This window comes from Chelonoidis abingdonii, chromosome 4, assembly GCF_003597395.2.
Source record: "Chelonoidis abingdonii isolate Lonesome George chromosome 4, CheloAbing_2.0, whole genome shotgun sequence".
Classification (NCBI taxonomy): Eukaryota; Metazoa; Chordata; order Testudines; family Testudinidae; genus Chelonoidis; species Chelonoidis abingdonii.
Window position 1 is genome coordinate 135,900,900 of NC_133772.1, and position 19,467 is coordinate 135,920,366.

General features: G+C 47.5%; 1 protein-coding gene across 1 annotated transcript in view; it reads left to right on the forward strand.

The window, feature by feature from the left end:
- Positions 1-5,952: 5,952 nt before the first annotated feature.
- The window catches only part of INF2 (inverted formin 2), a 40,088-nt gene continuing 26,573 nt past the window's right edge, over positions 5,953-19,467 (forward strand). The window contains exon 1 of the mRNA XM_032771590.1: positions 5,953-6,173. The gene's annotated coding sequence lies outside the window, so the exon portion shown is untranslated. The remainder of the gene's footprint in view (positions 6,174-19,467) is intronic.

Consider the following 19,467-nt stretch of genomic DNA (forward strand, 5'->3'; position numbering starts at 1 on the left):
AATAAACATACTGAAGGATAAAATAGCTGGGATTTGTCTTTCTTCAGCCAGTACCTGAGGATATAAATCACTTTTATTTCCTGGGGAACAATTAGCCCTTTAAAAATCAAGCTTAAAACCGATTTGTTTCAGAAAACCATTCTTGGGGGCCTATCAATTTGTTTTGATGGGGTGACTAAGTTTATTGCGTCAGGGTATTAGCTGGGGAAGAACCACAGCAATTAGAAGGATTAATTTTTCAAAAATAACAATAGACCTGTGAAGATTAAGAGCCGTTCCTAAGAGCTGCAGTCTCCTTCTCCCCTACAAGAACTAAAGTCCTCCCTTCCACTACCACCCCCAAAAAAAACCTTGCTTTTTACAATCAAATGGTAACATCATCATCTCACACGTCCACTTTTGTGAGTCGTTTTACAGATTTCCCAGTTGCGTATTTATCCTGTAATCATCACGTGATCTAAATCAAGTGTCAAAAGGCTTGGCTATTCTCAGCCCACAGCAATGGTATTACCGTTCAGACATTGCAAAACAGCTTCATCCCAACTTTCAGTTCAACTTTTCTCCCTCTCCAAAGTTTGTTTGTCGGGTGATGTCACTGAGTAGAATGAAATGCTCATGAGCTCTAGTCTGTGGCTAGCAATGCTACTCACTGAGTGAGTCAGCCCCTCCATATCTCCACCATTGAAAGGAGACAAAATTGCTGATCCTTTGTGTCAAGCAGAAAAGGGCCATGCATCCCCTTTCCTTCTCTTTCCCCCATCCTCCCCCCTTTGATGATAATGTTTAGAAGAAAAATTAATCCTTATTCCTATTTTACAGATGGAAAAATTGACATTGAAGTAACTTGCCAAAGGTCATAGAATATCAGGGGTGGAAGGGACCTCAGGAGGTCATCGAGTCCAACCCCTGCTCAAAGCAGGACCAATTCCAACTAAATAATCCCTGCTACTGGCCTGTTGTATGAAGTGGGCACAGAACCCACATTGCCAGAATCCTAATCCACTGCCCTACTCATTGGGCCTCACACCATCTGTTTAGCTTATTCCAATCTTCCACAACTTCCCCTCATCTCCTTTTTTCTCTCCTCCACAACCCTCCGCCAGCAACAGAATAAAGGTATTGCGCTCCAGACCCCACAGTCAGAGGGAGCGCAATAGAAGAGAGAGTCAGTGCCAAGGTAGTGGGTAAGCACACAGGTGCAAGCCCATTCCTCCCTGATGTGGGCAATTTCACTTGGGAGGAAGATGAACTGAGCAGACAGAGAAGAACAGATCACTGCAGTGGTGACACCCTGTCACTGAGCTCCCATTGAGTACTAGACCCAGGTTTAGGTCCTTCGCCTTCAAGGCTCTCCATGAGCTCAGCAGCAACTTCTGGGAATCATGTCTCCCTCTGCTCTAGGTGTCAATGGCAAAGAGATCAAAAAATAATAAAATTGGAGATATATCTATCTCCTAGAACTGGAAGGAACCTTGAAAGGTCATTGAGTCCAGCCCCCTACCTTCACCAGTTGGACCAAGTATTGATTTTTGCCCCAGATTCCTCAGAGGCCCCCTCAGGGATTGGACTCACAACCCTGGATTTATCAGACCAATGCTCAAACCACTGAGCTATCCCTCCCCCATGAACTTCCTGAGCAGGGGACAAGTTACTCTTCAATGGAATTCTCTGCTGCGTGTCAAGCTGTGCTCATGTTGTCTCCTCTTCTTCCGCTCAGAAGCAAAAAAACGACCCTTTCTCCCAACAGAGGCAGTACACTGATCAGTAACAAAACTGCACCAGGGAAAAGGATAGACTTTATCCTAGACACCACTCCCATAGGTGCATTAGACAAGTCCATGGGACATGCAGGGAAGACTAGAAGAAATCTGTCCACACAGCTTTGGCTCTTACGTTGTGTTTGACTAATATAACGTTGGATGTGTTGGGTTGTAAGTAAGGTAACATCTCTAGAGAGAAGCAAACAGCCAGAATTATCCTGACTATGGCCAGGGAAGCAGAGACACTGGCTCCCCAGCTCGCACCCTGTGCATGCTACAGGTTCCCCATAATTTTCTGCCACCTGTGAATCAGGTTTTATAGATTCTTTCCCCATCCTCCGTTCACTCTCATCCACCTTCCTCTCCCAACCCTCCCCATCATCCACCCTCCCTTCCTCTTCACCCTCTCCAACCCTCCACTCATTTTCCACCATCTCCCTTACCCATCACCCACCCTCTCCTCTTTCACCAGCCTCCCTTCCCCCTCACCCACCCTCCACTCCCCTTCTACCATCTCCCTTCCCTCTCTCACCCTCCCCTCCTCTTCCACCATCTCCCTTCCCCCTCACCCACTCTCCCCTCATCCACCATCTCCCTTCCCCCTCACCCACCCTCCTGTCCTCTTCCACCATCTCCCTTCCCCCTCACCCACCTTCCCCTCCTCTTCCACCATCTCCCTTCCCCCTCACCATCCACCCTCCCCTCCCCTTCCATCATCTCCCTTCCCTCTCACTCACCCTCCCCTCCTCTCAGGGCTGTCCCTAGCCATAGGCAGAACAGGCAGCCGCCTAGGGCACCACTAGGTCTGGGGGCACCGCTCTGCTGGGACCATGGACAGATGGGAAGCAGTGGAGCATGTAAGAGCAGGGCTGCTGGGTCCTAGAGAGATCCAAATGCAGCACAGTCTGAGGGAGGGGATTGGCTGCTGGGGTCTCTGGGAAGGGGTGGGGGAAAGAACTCACCTGTAGGGTGACCAGATGTCCAATTTTATAGGGACAGTCCTGATTTTTGGGTCTTTTTCTTATATAGGCTCCTATTCCCCCCCACCCCTGTGCCCATTGGTGTGTGGTTGGACATGAGGGTTTGCTGCTGCTGTTGCCACTCTGCATCCCAAGAAGTGGATTTTGGGGTCCTGCAGTTTTCCACCTATCTCCTCCTCTACTGCAGCTGTTGGACCAGCAGGCTGGGGGATGAGCCAAGCATGAAAGCAGTGCTGTGTTACCATTTAGACTGTCATTTAACAAATTTGTTTGCCAGTAATGCTTGCTATCAATCCTGAATTCAATTTCAATATATATTTTTTTTAAAAAATCAATATCTTGGCCAAAAACCAAAAATTAAGTTGTTGACAATTATTTGTGACAAGTTTGGTATGGGAAGGGAGTGGGCCCGTTTACATGAGAGAAACAAAAAATGTTGACTAACTTTCCTATAGCACTGTTACTACTAAATAGAGCCCTCCAACAACTGTAATATGCTCATCTCCTTACTAGTGTATAGAGCAGGCGTCGGCAACCTACGGCACATGTGCCTAGGGTGACCAGACATCCCGATTTTATCGGGACTGTCCCGATATTTGCTTGTTTGTCCCGCGTCCCGACCAATGTTACTTCGGGACACTGGACAAACGTGCAAAGACTCCCGAGCCCGGAAGGGCTCATGCCCTCCCCCGCCCCGACTCCGCCCCCTCCTTCCCCCATTGGATCCCTCCCCAAATCCCCGCCTCTTACCAAGCACGCCATGCACAAGAGACGCAGGGGAGCACGGGGCCGGGGTGAGTGTTAGTCCAGCCTGGCCCCGAGTAGGCAGGACTCGGGGGCGGTACCTGGAGGGAGAGTAGCGGGGCGGCCTGCAGAGCCAGGCGGCGGCTGTTCTCCCCACCTGGGCAGTGGGACTCGGGAGCAGCCACTGCTGCAGCTCCCACTGCCGCGGGGGGAGGAAGTGGCCAAGCACGCGGCGCTTGGCGGCTGCGGCTTTGGCGCCTGGGACCGAACTCCCCGCGCCCAAGCCTGCTGCGGGGACCCAGCAGTGCACACGCTGTGCCCAGCCCCTGGCCAGTCGCGTCTGGGCTGGCTGCCCAGCTGGTGCAATCCCACGGTGGAGTCATCGGCAGCCCAGCCCTGTTCGTTCCCCTGTGGGACCTGAGCGGGATGAGGGGGCTGGGGCCTGCTGCCCCCACGCCGGGGCCGCCTGTGGGATTGCACCAGCTGGGCAGCCAGCTCAGACGCGACTGGCCAGGGGCTGGGCGCGTGCAGCAGGCCCGGGCTCGGGGGGTTCGTGGGCGCCAGAGCCGCAGTCGCCGAGCTTGGCCAGCAGCCGCTTCCTCTCCCCGCAGCAGTGGAAGATGTAGCAGCGGCTGCTCCCGAGTCCTGCTGCCCAGGTGAGGAGAACAGCCACTGCCTGGCCCCACAGGCAGCCCCCTACTCTCCCTCCAGGTACCACACCCAAGTCCTGCCTGCTCGGGGCCAGGCCAGACTCACACTCACCCCGGCCTGCGCGCCCCTGAGTCTCCCGGGCCTTCCTCCAGCGCTTGCTGAGGTAGGAGGAATTGGGGGTGCAGGTTTTTTTTTTTTTTTGCTCTGCCTCCATTTTTTTCCCCTCTGCCCCTGCCCCGCCTCACCTCCACATCCCAATATTTGACCTGGGTGATCTGGTCACCCTACATGTGCCAAAAGCAGCACACAAGCTGATTTTTGATGGCACGCAGCTGCGGGCTGAGCCGCTCAGCCCACCGCTGCTCTGGGGTTCCAGCTGCTGCCCCATTGCCACTCAGGGTCCTGGCCGCTGGCCCCACTCAGCACTTGCTGCTGGCCTGGGGACTCCCAAGGAAACCCAGGCCGGCAGCGGGCTGAGCAAGCTGGTGGCTGAGACCCCGGCTGAGCCACTCAACCCGCTGTCGGCCTGGGGTTCCATTCACTCAGCTGGCAGGTGGGCTAAGCAGGACTAAATTCAACAAAATAGGAAATCAAGAGCAACTAATGACAGAGTGCAAGAACCTAGAGCAGTGGTACCCAACCTTTTTCGTCTGGCACGTGCCAGACGAAGGACCGTGGCAGTGGATGAGCATTCGGCAGCATTTCAGCAGCGACGCCTCTGGATGATGATGCTTATCAGCGGCAAGCGGTGTCATCCAGAGGCGTCACCACCGAAATGGTGCCAAATTTCGGTGGCATTTCGGCGGATGCTCGTCCGCCTGCCAGTACGCAGGGGCACTGAGAGGCCCCTGTGGGCGCCATGGCACCCACAGGCACCGTGTTGGGGAGCTCTGACCTAGAGAGCCTCCTGAAGCACGGTGATCATTTTGTTTTAAATGGACTTGAACTGTATGAAGAATTGAGTATACTGTCAATGTTGCCACATACAAAATCGATGATGGACATTGTACAGTTTACTCATACCAGCAAACTTGTTGACATATATCTTAATGTCTACATTGCCAGTCGTAGTCTACTGACAATTCCTGTAACAGTAGCATCAGGAGAACAGAGTTTCTCAAAACTAAAGCTCATTAAAAACTATCTCCGGTCTGCAAGGGGTCGGGAACACTTGATTGGTCTTGCTATTCTTGCAATCATACAAGACATCACTTTGTCTTTGTCATACAATGACATTATTACTGATTTTGCAGCCCAAAAAGCCAGAAAGATTGCTTTTAATTAAAAAAAAATCCTTGTTTCAATACCTCTTCATATAAATTTCCAATAAAATGTTGACAAATTTTAAAAAATCATATTATTTGCAGCATTCTGTCAAATCAGAATTTTTCTATACTGCTACTTTAGTGCTAGTCCATCAGCATGGCAGTGTGCTTAAGTAAGTTAAATTGGTTTTCATAACATGCATGTGGCAAGTTTTCCAATAGTGTAAACTTATGTTTGTGCTGCTAAGAGCAAGACAGGCACAGGGGCACCAGTTTAATAATCCTGCCTAGGGCACCATAAATGCTAAGGACGGCCCTGCCTCCTCTCCCACCACCTCCCTCCTTTCCCAGGCTCGGGGCGGGGGGACGAGGTCTCTCCTCTGCCTGCTGCCGCGGGGCCCTGGCCGTTTGGCCGCAGGGCAGGGACTGGCTGCCCGGGGCTCCTGGGGAGCCGCGGCTCTGACTGGGCGGTGCCTGGGTCCCTGCACACACTTCTCCGGAGCTGCCGCTGGCAGGACCCGCCCTGCGTGGGGCCCGGGGGCCGATCGGCAGGGGGAGAGCGGGGCGGGGTGCGGCTCCTTCCACGTGGGACGCTGGGCAGTGACAGGAGCCGATCGCCGCCTGCACCGCGCCTGGGACCAGCTGGGCTGTGGCCGCCTGCCCGGAGCTGCCCCGGGCACGCACGGGAAGCAGGGAGAGGATGATCTTTGCTGCTCCTGCCAGCAGCAGCAGCAGCCGGTGAAGGAGAGAAAAACAAGCGCAGGGAGAGCTGGGTAAGACCATCCTCTTTCCCATTGCTCCCGGGGGGCTGCTGCGGGAGACAGGGGGAGGCAAGAACGAGTCACCGGTGACTTGATTTCTCACGAGCTCGGGGCTGCAGAATCATTTCTGAGCAGAGGCAGGGGAGCTCCGCAAGCGTTCGGGATAGAGCAGGGCTCCCTGCAGTAAACCCCGCTGCATTCAGCTGGAGGAATTTGTTTTTCCTTTGAAAGAATTGTGAAAGATCTGATTGTCTCCGACTCCGCTATGCAAAGAATTTCAGAGTGGAGGGTAACAAAATCTGGGCTGGCACATCCACCTTACGCGGTGCGGCAAAAAAAATCAGGTTGAGGGCTAGTTTGTATCTTCCGTCCTAGGCTGCTTTTTAGCAGAAATATGGTAAGAAACCGCAGTATTTTTAGACTTGAATGCGCATGGCCAGGGGTGTTCTTGTAGGTATTCTGTAAAATGCTACTATGTAAAAGACCAAATTCTGACACCCTACTCAGCGTGCATTACTCTGCTGGGCTGGGATCCCACTGATTTCAGGTTAAGATGTCAGCATCTGTCCCTTAGAAATACTCTCATTAGCTGTGATGGGCTACAGTGTAGTTACATGCTTTAAAATCTGATCATAATTTACTTAGATGAACGGCTAAACTGAATATAAACTGACCGATATACTCTGTCTGAAAGATGTATTCCTTCTGGATGAGGGTGAGGCACATTGGTGGTGGAGTATGGGGAAATTTCTACTTCTACTTGCTATGCTAGATCTAGAGACATACCATATCAGCTACATGGTTTCGAAAACTGCTTTTGCAGGAAAGTATCCTGTCTGGCATTTTTCGGCCAGGCTTCCCCATATCTTGCCCCACCCATTCCTGCGGGCACACGCGTTAAACACACCTACTGCCATTTCCCAAAGAGCATTTTCGCTGACATCCGATCAATGCGGTGACGGGATAACCTCATCAGTGCATCAGCAACCTAAGATGTGTTCCAGAGCCATGAGGAAAATCCAGGAGCTCTCCTGACATCCTACCCATAGTCTCAGACAGGAGAAACTCTCCAAATCCCACCCGAGGTTCTAATTCCCAGCACTGTACCCATTTTATGAGACACATGGCTCTTGCTACGGGTTCCTTGGACTCGGCATACATACATGGCAAAAGGCCTGACATGGCAACTCCTCTGGGAGGATAAACCCCAATTTGGGAAGCAGATCAAACAAAATATTTCGTAGCTTGCACCGTACTCAGGTGTCAGACTGTTGGCCAAATTTAAGCTTGGTGTAAAGGAACCGAACTGAAGTGAGTGAAGTTACACTAAGGATGAATTTAGTCTACTGCATTTGCCTGGACTTTAACTTCTGTTTCTGAATAGTCAGACTCAACCCTATTTGATCCTTGTTGACTTGATTTTCCATTTTGCAGAGGAATGTAGGTGTTGTCAAATAAGGCCTATAAACATATGGTATGTAGAAATTTATCAAGATATCTGAAAAGTTATTTCTGTCTTGTAATAAATGAATAGTTCTATCAGACTCTCATCAAAGGATCTCACTTTACAAACATTAATTTTAAAGTCTCACGTGACCATTGTGTATAGGATAATAGATGAAGGATTTCTCCCACTGCTATATAATGGAGCCCTCTCTGCTGTAGAAGATGGGAGCTGTTGATAACTACACAATGGCTCAGATCAGGAATGAACAATGTATCCAGCTAAAGTTGGCCTGATATTTTAGGAGACAGAATATGATTATCTGAGCTGCCGTTCAACTGCCAGAGTTAATGCCTCTGTTCTTAAAAAAGGTGGTTATGGGGATCTTGTCAGTAAGGTTTCAGAACAGGCTGCCAGCTACTGAACCCTGGCCTCTGGGACCATGCTAGGGGGAAAAGTCCCAGAGCCCAACCTCCAGCCTGAGCCCAAATGTCTAAACTGCAATTTTATAGCCCTGCAGTCCAACCCCCACTCCCGCCAGCCCAAGTTAGCTGACGGGCCAGCCACAGGTGATTTATTGCAGTGTTGACGTACCACAGAGCCCTAGGAATTATCCGTGCTTTTTTACATTTATGATCTTGTTACTTTTTACCTGATCGAGTACAAATGTTAAATATATTGTAAATCCTAGCTGTAGTCTTACAATGTGATTTAACACTATTCTGACTTTGCCATGGCATGGGGCTTACCACTTAACTCATAATATTATGAAAGTATTTTCCTAGTCATTTTCACAGCACACTTTATCATGAGTCTCTAATTCCCAGCTAGAACTAGAACTCAGGATTATTTACCTGTTTTACGGACTCACATACATACAACAGATTATTATAGGGATGCTTATACGTGCTGTGCTGCCAACATTGACATTGTCTGATAAGGTGAACAAATGAGCACTGAAACCACAAAGTACAACATGGATTTTGCAAACATTAATTTTTTTCAGATACTTGGAAGGCCCTCATATACTACCGTGTAAAGGGCCATGCAAATACTTACATAAACAATTAGACCAATAAGGTTGAGATTTAGCTTGTCACCCTTGATTATAGTTAATGCAGCTGGCTTTGTTTCTGTTAGTTCTGCTGTAGGTTTGGGTGTGGGCTCTGATGCAATGTTCTAGTTGTTCCAGTTTAGGAGCTGTGCTGGAAGAATACTAAGGAAGGAACAATTAAAAGAATCTTGCAAAAGAAGTGGACCGAATAGTTCTGTGACTTAGCCAAGTAAACAGAGGCTGGACACTGTCTGTTTTCCCTGGGAAAGTGACTGCTGTATAACAGACAAATTTCATAATTGCTTCCAGATGTCGACAGCATGGATGGGTAGCCAATTCTATGGAACTGAATGTGGAAATAAGTACAAAGAGGGTGTATGTATTCATCTGCTGTTGAGTCATAGCATATGCATATAAAGAGTTATTGCAGTTGAAAGTAACTAGTTGTATAATGTGGCAGCTGAATATTGGTTGTGATTTGTCAGCATAGTCTTTTATTCCCACAGAAAGTTTAAAGTCAGAGGGGTCTTTGTCGATTAGCAGTACGATAACTTTTCCGTTTGACATAATGATCAATATTGTTTCCAAGTTCAGCTATTTCCAACAGCCTGGCACCTTACCTGACATTTCAAAATGCTTCAAAATAATGAAGTCGGAAATAAATGAAAATAGAAGATTTCATGATATATTTAAAATGACCTTAGGAAAGCTGTGAATGAATAAAGGGCCTGACAACAAAGTCAATGGAATTATACTGGGCAGGAATTGGACCCAAATGATAAAATCTGGCTCTACTGAAGTCAACTGGAGTTTTGTCATTGACTTCAGTGGGATCAGAATTTCACCCAAAATGTTAAAATCGCCTTAAAAGTGAGAGCTGCCTTCAAAAGAGACATTAAACTAGGAATAATCTAGTTTAACAACAAGCACCTGTAGATTTGTGAGATTTGGGAGTTGAAAGGGTCCCAAGTATGGTTCTGCTCACTATGGTTATAGTTATGGCAGATGTCACCAGGTGGCGCTGTTAAACATCATCTCTCAAGTTATTTTTCTTAGTACTTGAGCACATTTTTAGACTTGGAAGACATGCTTGTGGTGGTATTAGTTTTGGGGGTTTATATATAAGGTTATGTGCCAGGAGATGGAGAGTTTGTTCTCTGCCTTGGTGTCCAGTTAGAGTCATAGGCCTCGTCTACACTTAAAAGTTAGATCGAGATAGGTATGGTGGTTTCGAGTGCGATAAATTAACACCTCTGAGTGCTGTCATTAAGCCAACCTACTCCCTGGTGGAGACATAGTTAGGTCTATGGAAGAATTCTTCTGTCAACCTAGCTACTTCCGCTCAGGGAGGTGAAGTTCCTGCATTGACTGAAAAACTCCTTCTATTGCTGTAGAAAGAGTCTACACTAAGGTGCTACAGCGGTATAGCTGTAGCATTGTAGCTGTGCGGCTGTAGCACCCATGGTGTAGACATGGCCATGGAGTTTAAGATCAGAAAGGACCACAAGACCACCTACTCTGACCTCCTGCACATCACAGGCCACTTAATGCCCACTCATTCACCCTTGTACTGAGCCCAATAACCTGGATTAGACCCAAGCTAGTTCTTCAGGTAGAATTACTCCCTGAGAACTGGGCATTGGTGTTAGGATGAGATTCCTGAAAGAGAGGAATATAAGAAGGGAAAGTCTGATATATGTGTAAATAAAGCAGTTACAGTTACACTTAGAAGATATTACTTCATTCATTTTCTCCTCCACTGGGAAGCCAACCTGGTACTGCTTGGTAGAGGGGCAACGCTGTTATCAGAGACTGGGGTCAGGAGAAGGGGCAGTAATAAATATCTCAAGCATCTGAGCACCGCAGTGTTTTTGCTCATGTTAGTGTCTCTGGCTTGGAAAGTTGAACCACGTTTTAGTGAGCCAGGACATCAAAGTCCAAGGATAGGAGTCACGAGAGGAGAGTTGGGCAGAATGCAGTCCAGCTCCATACCGTGCAATGCAGGATGCTTTATATACTGAGCAAGACTGTCCCCGGCCCTTGCACAGGTGACAATCGGTAAGAAGGGATGGAAGTAGACTTCCCTTCCTGGTAGAACCTATGGCCAGAGCAGCATAGGAACTAATCGCTTCCTGTTCTCCCAGGAATATACACCACTACCAAAGGGCAAGGGAGGAGGTGGGGCCATCATACCCACCTCTTTGTGCTAGCCTTCCCAGCACTCTAGCAGAACAAGTGGCATCTTCCTAAAGGATGTTCACCAAGGTGAGCCCGTGCCTGCTTGAAGAACATTCCTTCCCTGAGCACCTGTGTCTACCTGCAGCCTCATGTCTCTGTACCGTTTCCAACACAAGATGCGCATAGACGCCCCAACCCTCACAGCTGTCCAACAAAATGAATGAAGATGACATCGTTTTTAACTTAGCTGAGCCGGGTCTGTTTGTCTTGATAAAGCTGGGAAGTAACTTCATTACACTCCATTCACTGGCAATTAAATTAAATTATTTTTAACAAGGCAGCTCTCTCTGTGCTTCTTATTCCACATTGGTTTTATCTATCTGCAAGCTGTCTTCTGCTTATCTGTTTGGATGGCATTCTCTTCTGTTAAGTCATGCACATCCGGCCCAAAAAGGGATGTGTTGTATTTTCTTTCGAAGAAGATGTTTGCATCATCCATTCTTAGAGCCTCCAGATGGAAGCACAGGCTTATCTAATACAAGGTAGTTTACTTTTGTAAATAGATTTTCTTCTATAGTTCAACACCAAGGGCCTAATTTTCCATTGCCTTTGTGTGGTCATGCACAGCAGTGCACAGCAGGAGTAAAAAGCTACAATTCTGAGGCCTTGAGTACACACCAACTTGACCCTGTTTAATTCAACTGGATTAGTTAAACTCGTGCAAGCTCCTGTGAGGACACTCTTATTTCAGATTAAGAGAGTCTTATTTCAGTTCAGTTTAAACATCTTCATAATCAATTTAAGGTAAACCAAAAAAAATCTGGATTACAGCAAAATCAGTGTCCACACAGCTTTTGCACTGGTTTAATTAATTTAAAATCATACCTTCAGTTGAACCAGTGCACCACTGTGTATAGACAAGCCCTGATTCGGTCATATTTTACATCCATTTTTCACATGTGTAAATGACTACAGAAGGTGCAGGACACTGGAAAATCAGGCTTCTTTCCCTACCTGATCCAGACCAAAATGTTATTTTCCATAAGGCCAGGATACACCCAGATATTTTGCCTTGCATCTGCTTCCCAGATCACTACTTAATATATGTGAACTGTTATCTACTTGGTTTTTTCCCCCCCTACTGTAAATTATGAGAAGATATTTTGCTTTCAGTTGTCAGTAGCTCTCTCTTCCGTAAGCATGGCTCTCCCGTTCTCCAGTGGCTGTATCCACCGTGTTTATTTAATCATACCCAACAACTCCCCCCCCCCCCCACCTTAGTTTCTCATTCAAAACCTCAGTGAAAGAGCCGGTCCATGGAACTGTACTTTTCTGATGTTTCTTCAGTAATGTGACACAGTCATTCATAGATTATAAAGCCGTAAGCAACCCCTGTAATAATCTAATCTGAGCTCCTATATAACACAGACCATAAGACTTCCCTGAATTAATGGAGTCTTCTAGAGAGGTGCCTTCCATTGTCTGTCACAGTTTCTGTTTTAAAATGCAGGTTTTTGTGGTGTTACCTAACTCCATAGACTTCCATACGTCTAATACAATTCCACCAATCTAATTTAACACAGTTTAGTGATTAGTCATGGCCAGGAGCCCATCATGCTAGGGACAGAGTAAAGATAACAAAAAGACAGTCTCTGCCTCAAAGTGTTTACAACCTAGAAGATGCAGATTGTGTTTTTCAGCCAAGATGAAATGCTGCAGCCCAAAACTGCGCTGAGGTCCGTCCCGCTGTTCGTAAATTATATCTGCTATGGAAAATATCCAGAGAGTCCAGCTTTCTGGGCCTGATTGTGGAGATTTTGCTCATATTGCTGAGCATATCCATAAGTAGCGCTATTGATTTCTAGAGGGCTATTTGTGTGTGTAATTGCTCGCCATTGCAAATGCTCTACAATCTGCGCCTTTTGTGTATTCTTAGATCAAAAATGGCTGACTGTTGACAAAAATTAGTTACTCCATCAATTAGATTAATTACTTCTGCCATTAAAAACTTTGGAAATCTTCGGTTTAAGTGTCAGCCATATCTAGAATGTAGACATAATGGGAATAAAAAGCCTGTTGGGAGAAAGAAAAGTAGATTGCAATATTTATACAGGATATTAGTGATTCACACTAAGATATTGTGAAGTAAAGATTGACTTGCCTTGGTCATGCGAGTTAATGCGCTGCTGGGCACTGAATCAAACCTTCCCCTTGGCTGAACTACAGGAATAAATACAGCTAATGTCATAGACTAGAAATAGCTACATCATTTCTCTCCATTTTAATCAGGTAAATGTGGCTTTTAGCCCATTCAGTTGCAGTTTCTATAAGTAGCGTGGCTGAATTATTCAATTTCTCTCTGTTACATTGATTTCCTAAGGGCCAAAACCTGGTCCCACTGAACAGCAGGCGTTAGCTCTCAGCATAAGCTTATACAAGAATGGACCACAGACTCTAAACTGCAGAACAAATTGTCCAGTATTTGTTAGCTGTTTAGTGTTTATCCACCTCTGAGGAGCACTTACTGCTCCTGAAAGCCTGGGGACAAATTCTACTCTTCTCAAATGTTACTATTATTCCTATCTAGATATTGGAATCACATTGGATTTACACTGCTGTAACTGAGTGCTAAATGTGCCCCACGAGGTCTATAACGGTATGTTTAAACTGCAGTTAGAAACACATGGCTGGCCAGTGCTAGCCGACTCGGGCCGCAAGGCTACTTAATTGTGGTGTAGACAGTCGGGCTTGGGCTGCAGTCTAGGTTCTGGGATCTTCCCACCTTGCAGGGTCCTAGATCCTGGGCACTAGCAATTAAACAATCTCTTAACCCAAGCCTCACTAGCCTGAGTCAGCTGGCATGGCCAGCTGTGGGTGTCTTATTGCAGTGCAGACTTACCCTAAGACCAGGAGTGAGCAAACTTTTTGGCCTGAGGGCCACAGTAGGTTTCCAAAACTGTATGGAGGGCCGAGTAGGGAAGGCTGTGCCTCCCCAAACAGCCTGGCCCCCGCCCCCTATCTGCCCCCTCCCATTTTCCGCCCCCTGACTGCCCCCCTCAAAACCCCCGACCCCTATCCAACCCCCCTGCTCCCTATCCTCTGACTGCCCTGACCCCTATCCACACCCCCACCCCCTAACAGGCCCCCCGGGACTCCTGCGCCTATCCAACCACCCCCTGCTCCCTGTCCCCAGACTGCCCCGGGACTCCCTGCCCCCTATCCAACCCCCCCTGCTCCCTATTCTTTGACTGCCCTGACCCCTATCCACACCCCCACCCCCTAACAGGCCCCCCGGGACTCCTGCGCCTATCCAACCACCCCCTGCTCCCTGTCCCCAGACTGCCCCGGGACTCCCTGCCCCTTATCCAACCCCCCCCACCCGCTCCCTATCCTCTGACTGCCCTGACCCCTATCCACACCCTCACCCCCTAACAGGCACCCCGGGACTCCTATGCCTATCCAACCACCCCCTGTCCCCTGACTGCCCCGGGACTCCCTGCCCCTTATCCAATTCACCCCCACTCCCCCTCCCCCTTTCCATGCCACTCAGAGCACCAGGACTGGCAGCTGTGCCACCCGGCCGCAGGCAGCCACACTGCCACGCAGTCTAGAGAACTGGGGCAGGCCGGCGGCTCTCACAGCCACGCTGCCCAACAGGAGCTCACAGTCCCGCCACCCAGAGCGCTGGCGGCACAGCGAGCTGAGGCTGCGGGGGCTGGGGGACAGCATGGGAGGGGCCAGGGGCGAGCCTCCCCAGCCGGGAGCTCAAGAGACGGGCAGGATGGTCCCGTGGGCTGAATGTGGCCCGCGGGCTGCAGTTTTCTCCCCTCTGCTTAAGACAGTGGTTCTCAGCCAGGGGTCCAGGACCTCCTAGGGGCCACGAGCAGGTTTCAGGGGAGCCTTCAAGCAGGGCCAGCATTAGACTGCTGAGGCCCGGAGCAGAAAGCCAAAGCCCCATCGCATGGGGCTGAAGCCCAGGTCCCTGAGCCTGTCACCCGGGGCTGAAACTAAAGCTTCATGGGGGCCCCTGTGGCATGAGGCCCCAGGCAATTGCCCTGCTTGCTACCTCTTAACACAGCCCTGGCTTTTATATGCAGAAACTCAGCTGTTGTGGCCCAAGTGAGGCGTGGAGTTTTTATAACATGTTGTGGGGGGGCTCAGAAGAAAAAGGTTGAGAACTCCTGCCCTAGGAGAGGGAGAGGAGCTCTATCACATGGTCACATTGCTTAAACTTTCTCAGATTGATTAGGAAGTCTGCAAGCCCCAAACTGTTGTTCTCGGTGCACTCATAAGAAAGCATTGGAGCAATTCATACATGTAGAGCTGGACTGCTTTAATAAAAAATGTCATTTTATTTATTCATTTAAAGATATTGGACAAGTCTAGTGTCTTCTACATATTAGGCCAGGCAGAGAGAGACAGCTCCTAAGCTGGTGTAAAGTGGTGCAGTTTCTTAAACTTCAAGGGAGCTTTGCTTGTTTACACCAGCTGAAGATCTGGCCAAGGTAACTTAACCCACATTTCTATTTATTTGGAAAGACAGAGTGCCAACAAACTGTTTATGAAGTTCTTGAGATCCTTGCATAGAAAGCACTATGGAAGAGCAAGACACTATTACTACTCATAGAAACACACCATATATAACTTTAAACAATATTTATAGCAAAGGCATTTTGCTACCAGCATGAACATAAAAATTACACATAAACTACTTTGCTTTCAATCCACTTCAATTACTACACATTGGAACAGATTTGAAAAGGAAAGGTTTGAGAAACACAATTCTAGGCCCACAGAACTGATGTCTGAAATAATTGATACCCCATTGGTACAAATCCTGGAGCAGGGCAATTGCCTGGGGCCCCATGCCACAGGGGCCCCCATGAAGCTACATTGGTCAGGCTTCAGCTTCAGCCTCGGCTGACAGGGCTCAGGGATCTGGGCTTCAGCCCCATGCGTTGGGGCTTTGGCTTTCTGCTCTGGGCCTCAGCCAGTCTAATGCTGGCCCTGCTTGGAAGCTCCCGTGAAGCCTGCTCGCAGCCCCTCAGGGGTTCCGGACCCCTGGCTGAGAACCACTGTCTTAGGCAGAGGTGGGCAAACTGCAGCCTGTGGGTTAAAATTGGCCAAGATGTTTTAGAATTACAGAACTGCAACATAAATAATTTTTTTGAACTGACTTCAAACTTTTCTATATGGCTCTAGAGAAAGTAATTGGATTAATTTAAAAGCATTTCTGGAGGGGATTAGTTTCTAAAGCACACTAAGCCCCTTTTCTACTTTATGCAAGAAATCATTTTAAACAGCTCAGATGCCTAACTTTTAAAATTAGTGACTGAGCATGCTCAGTAGCAACTCCTCATAATGTTCATATGCAAGCAAAGCTTCCAATAAAATGCATTCGAGAGGCAGAGCCACAGATTGTAAGGTGGGGGAGGTAGTGATTTTTATTGGACCAACTTCTGCTAGCGAAAGAAACAAACTTTTGCGCTTACACAGAGCTCTTCTTCAGGTCTGTAAGCTCAAAAGCTTCTCTCTTTCACCAGCAGAAGGTGGTCCAATAACAGATATTACCTCACCCACCTTGTCTCCCAAATATCCTGGGACCAACACAGCTACAACCCTGCTGCAAATAATAAAGTGTGTGGAAGAGAGAACGGATCCAATAACTTCAAAGAGTGGGTGTGTTATGGAAATCCTAACTAAGGTTAGTCTTGTTTGAACAGGGTGTGTGTACATAGAGGGTGCGTGCAATTAGGCCACTTGCTGTGTAAGATAACTGACAGACCTGTTGCAGGCACAGAGGGTGCCTGAGGCAAGCAACAGTGGTTCGTTGCCTAGAGTGCCTAGCGCGAATGAACACGCACCAGGGCGGAGAAGCAAGCAAAGTTTATTTGAGATCTCAAAGCGGTGCAGGGAGACTGACGCCTCAAATCAAGCACCCCTACACAAGCGGCTTTTCCCTTTTTACAAGTTTTTTTTCTCTTTCTTCCCCCCCCCCCCCTTCTCCTTCCTCCCCCCGTAGCAGTTACGTAAGGGCAGGTGCATTAAGTATTCTTGGCCACGGCAGCTCGTTAGTAAGTTTTCCTTCTGCAAGTTATCTTGTCCTTCTGCTAAAGGTGCACAGGCCTCATTATTTCTGCTTCAGACCGGTTAGAACTGTTGCAGCTGATAATGGCTGTTACACCTGGCCTTTTAGGTTGATTAAAGTTCAAACATGGAGGGATTCTTGTCTGCTGAGGCCTAAAACCAGGAAGGCTCCATACCCTTGTGGCCTTCCACCCTCCCAAGTTACTTAGGGTTATGCTTAGTGACATCAACAGACCTGGTTCAATATAATGTCCACAAATAGTCATTCAAATTGTGAGTGGCTGTTTGGTTGACCCCTATTTTTGCCCCATTCATTTGTGAACATCCATACACATTTTTTTGTTGTTCACACAGATGTTTGGGGAGTGGCTATTCTCTGTATGAATGTCCATCTTCTTGTGTGAATATCTATCTTGTATTTGAGTAGGACTGGTCCAAATGTTTTGAATTAAACTTTTTCCATGGAAAAATTCAGTTTCATTAACATCAAAATTCTGCATGAAAGGATCAATTTTGGTGGAATTTTCTGTGGAGAGAATCAAAATGAAACTATCTACCATGAGGCACAGCTGCAGCTCAGGCACAGGGAGAAACTTAAGTGCATCATGGGAGGTGTAGTCCAGGCAAGAGTAGGGCCCATAAAGAAGAAGGGATGCAAGAGGAACCTAGAACTACATCTCCCAAAAGTGACCACGGTGGCTGAGTCACAGAGAAATGAGTGTCAACCTAACTCAAAATGAAACATTTCAATATTTGTGAATCAATTTTTTTCTGAACAGTGTTTTGATGTTTAGACCTGTCATCCAGATTAAGGATGAAAACAAATGTCAAAATATCACAATTTCCTGCAAGACAGAAATTTCATTTTACATTAGCTTTATATTCTTTATCCTTCACCTGCCATTTGCTTTGTTTGAGAAATTTCAGTCTTCCAGTCAGGGGGCAGAAATAATACCATCTGATTTAGGCTTCAATCACACACCAAAAGTAGTATGAAAAACAAAATGAACAGTCCATAAACAACCCATAGTCTGAAAATTCTTCCATCAGACTCTTCGGTGAAAACTCATGAACGTGTTAGCAAGAAAACTGGATTGGCTTGCAAACAAGTTGTAAACACAATGAAAGGATACCTTGGATAATTTATTCACAGTAAATAATTTGGTCAGCCCTAATAGAAGAGCCCATTTTGTTAAGCCAAAGTGACATAATTATTCATTGTTCATGTTGCAGCAGCACCCAGAATACTCTAGCAGGATCAGGCCCCCATTTTGTTAGGTGCTATATAAACACATAGTAAGATAAGAAGGTGCAAGTGTGGGACCCTTATTGAATGGGAGAGGCAACCTAGTGACAGATGACGTGGAAAAAGCTGAAGTACTCAATGCTTTTTTTGCCTTGTCTTCACAGACAAGGTCAGCTCCCAGATTGCTGCACTAAGCAGCACAGTATGAGGAAGAAGTGAGCAGCCCTCAGTGGTGAAAGAACAGGTTAAGGACTATTTAGAAAACCTGGATATGCACAAGTCCATGGGTCCAGATCTAATGCATCCGAGAGAATCGGCTGATGTGATTGCAGAGCATTGGCCATTATCTTTGAAAACTTGTGGCGATTGAAGGAGGTCACGGACAATTGGAAAAAGGCAAATATAGTGCCCATCTTTTTAAAAAAGGAAAGGTGAACCTGGGGAACTACAGATCAATCAGCCTCACCTCCAGTCATGGAGCAGGTCCTCAAGAAATCAATTTTGAAGTACCTGCAGGCAAGGAAAGTGATCAGGAACAATCAACATGGATTCATCAAGGGCAAGTCATGCCTGACCAACCTGATTGCCTTTTATGATGAGATAACTGTCTCTGTGGATGTGGGGAAATCAGTGGATGTGATATACCTTGGCTTTAGCAAAGCTTTTGATATGGTCTCCCACGGTATTCTTGCCAGCAAGTTAAAGAAGTATGGATTGGATGAATGGACTGTGGTGGATAGAAAGCTGGCTAGATTGTCGGGCTCAACGGGTAGTGATCAACATCTCAATGTCTAGTTGGCAGCCAATATCAAGCGGTGTGCCCCTGGTGTTAGTCCTGGGACTGATTTTGTTCAACATCTTCATTAATGATCTGGATGATGGGATGGATTGCACCCTCAGCAAGTTTGTGGATGACACTAAGCTAGGGGGAGAGGTAGATACATTGGAGGGTAGGGACAGGGTCCAGAGTGATCTAGACAAATTGGAAGAAATCTGATGAGGTTCAACAAGGACAAGTGCAGAGTCCTGCACTTAGGTCGGAAGAATCCCATGCACCGCTACAGGCTGGGGAAAGACTGGCTAAGTGGCAGTTCTGCAGACAAGGACGTGGGGATTACAGTGGATGAGAAGCTGGTTATAAATCAACAGTGTGCCCTTGTTGCCAAGAAGGCTAATGGCATATTGGGCTGCTTTAGTAGGCGTGTTGCCAGCAGATCAAGGGAAGTGATTATTCCCCTCTATTCTGCACTGATGAAGCTGCATCTGGAGTATTGCATCCAATTTTAGGCCCCTCACT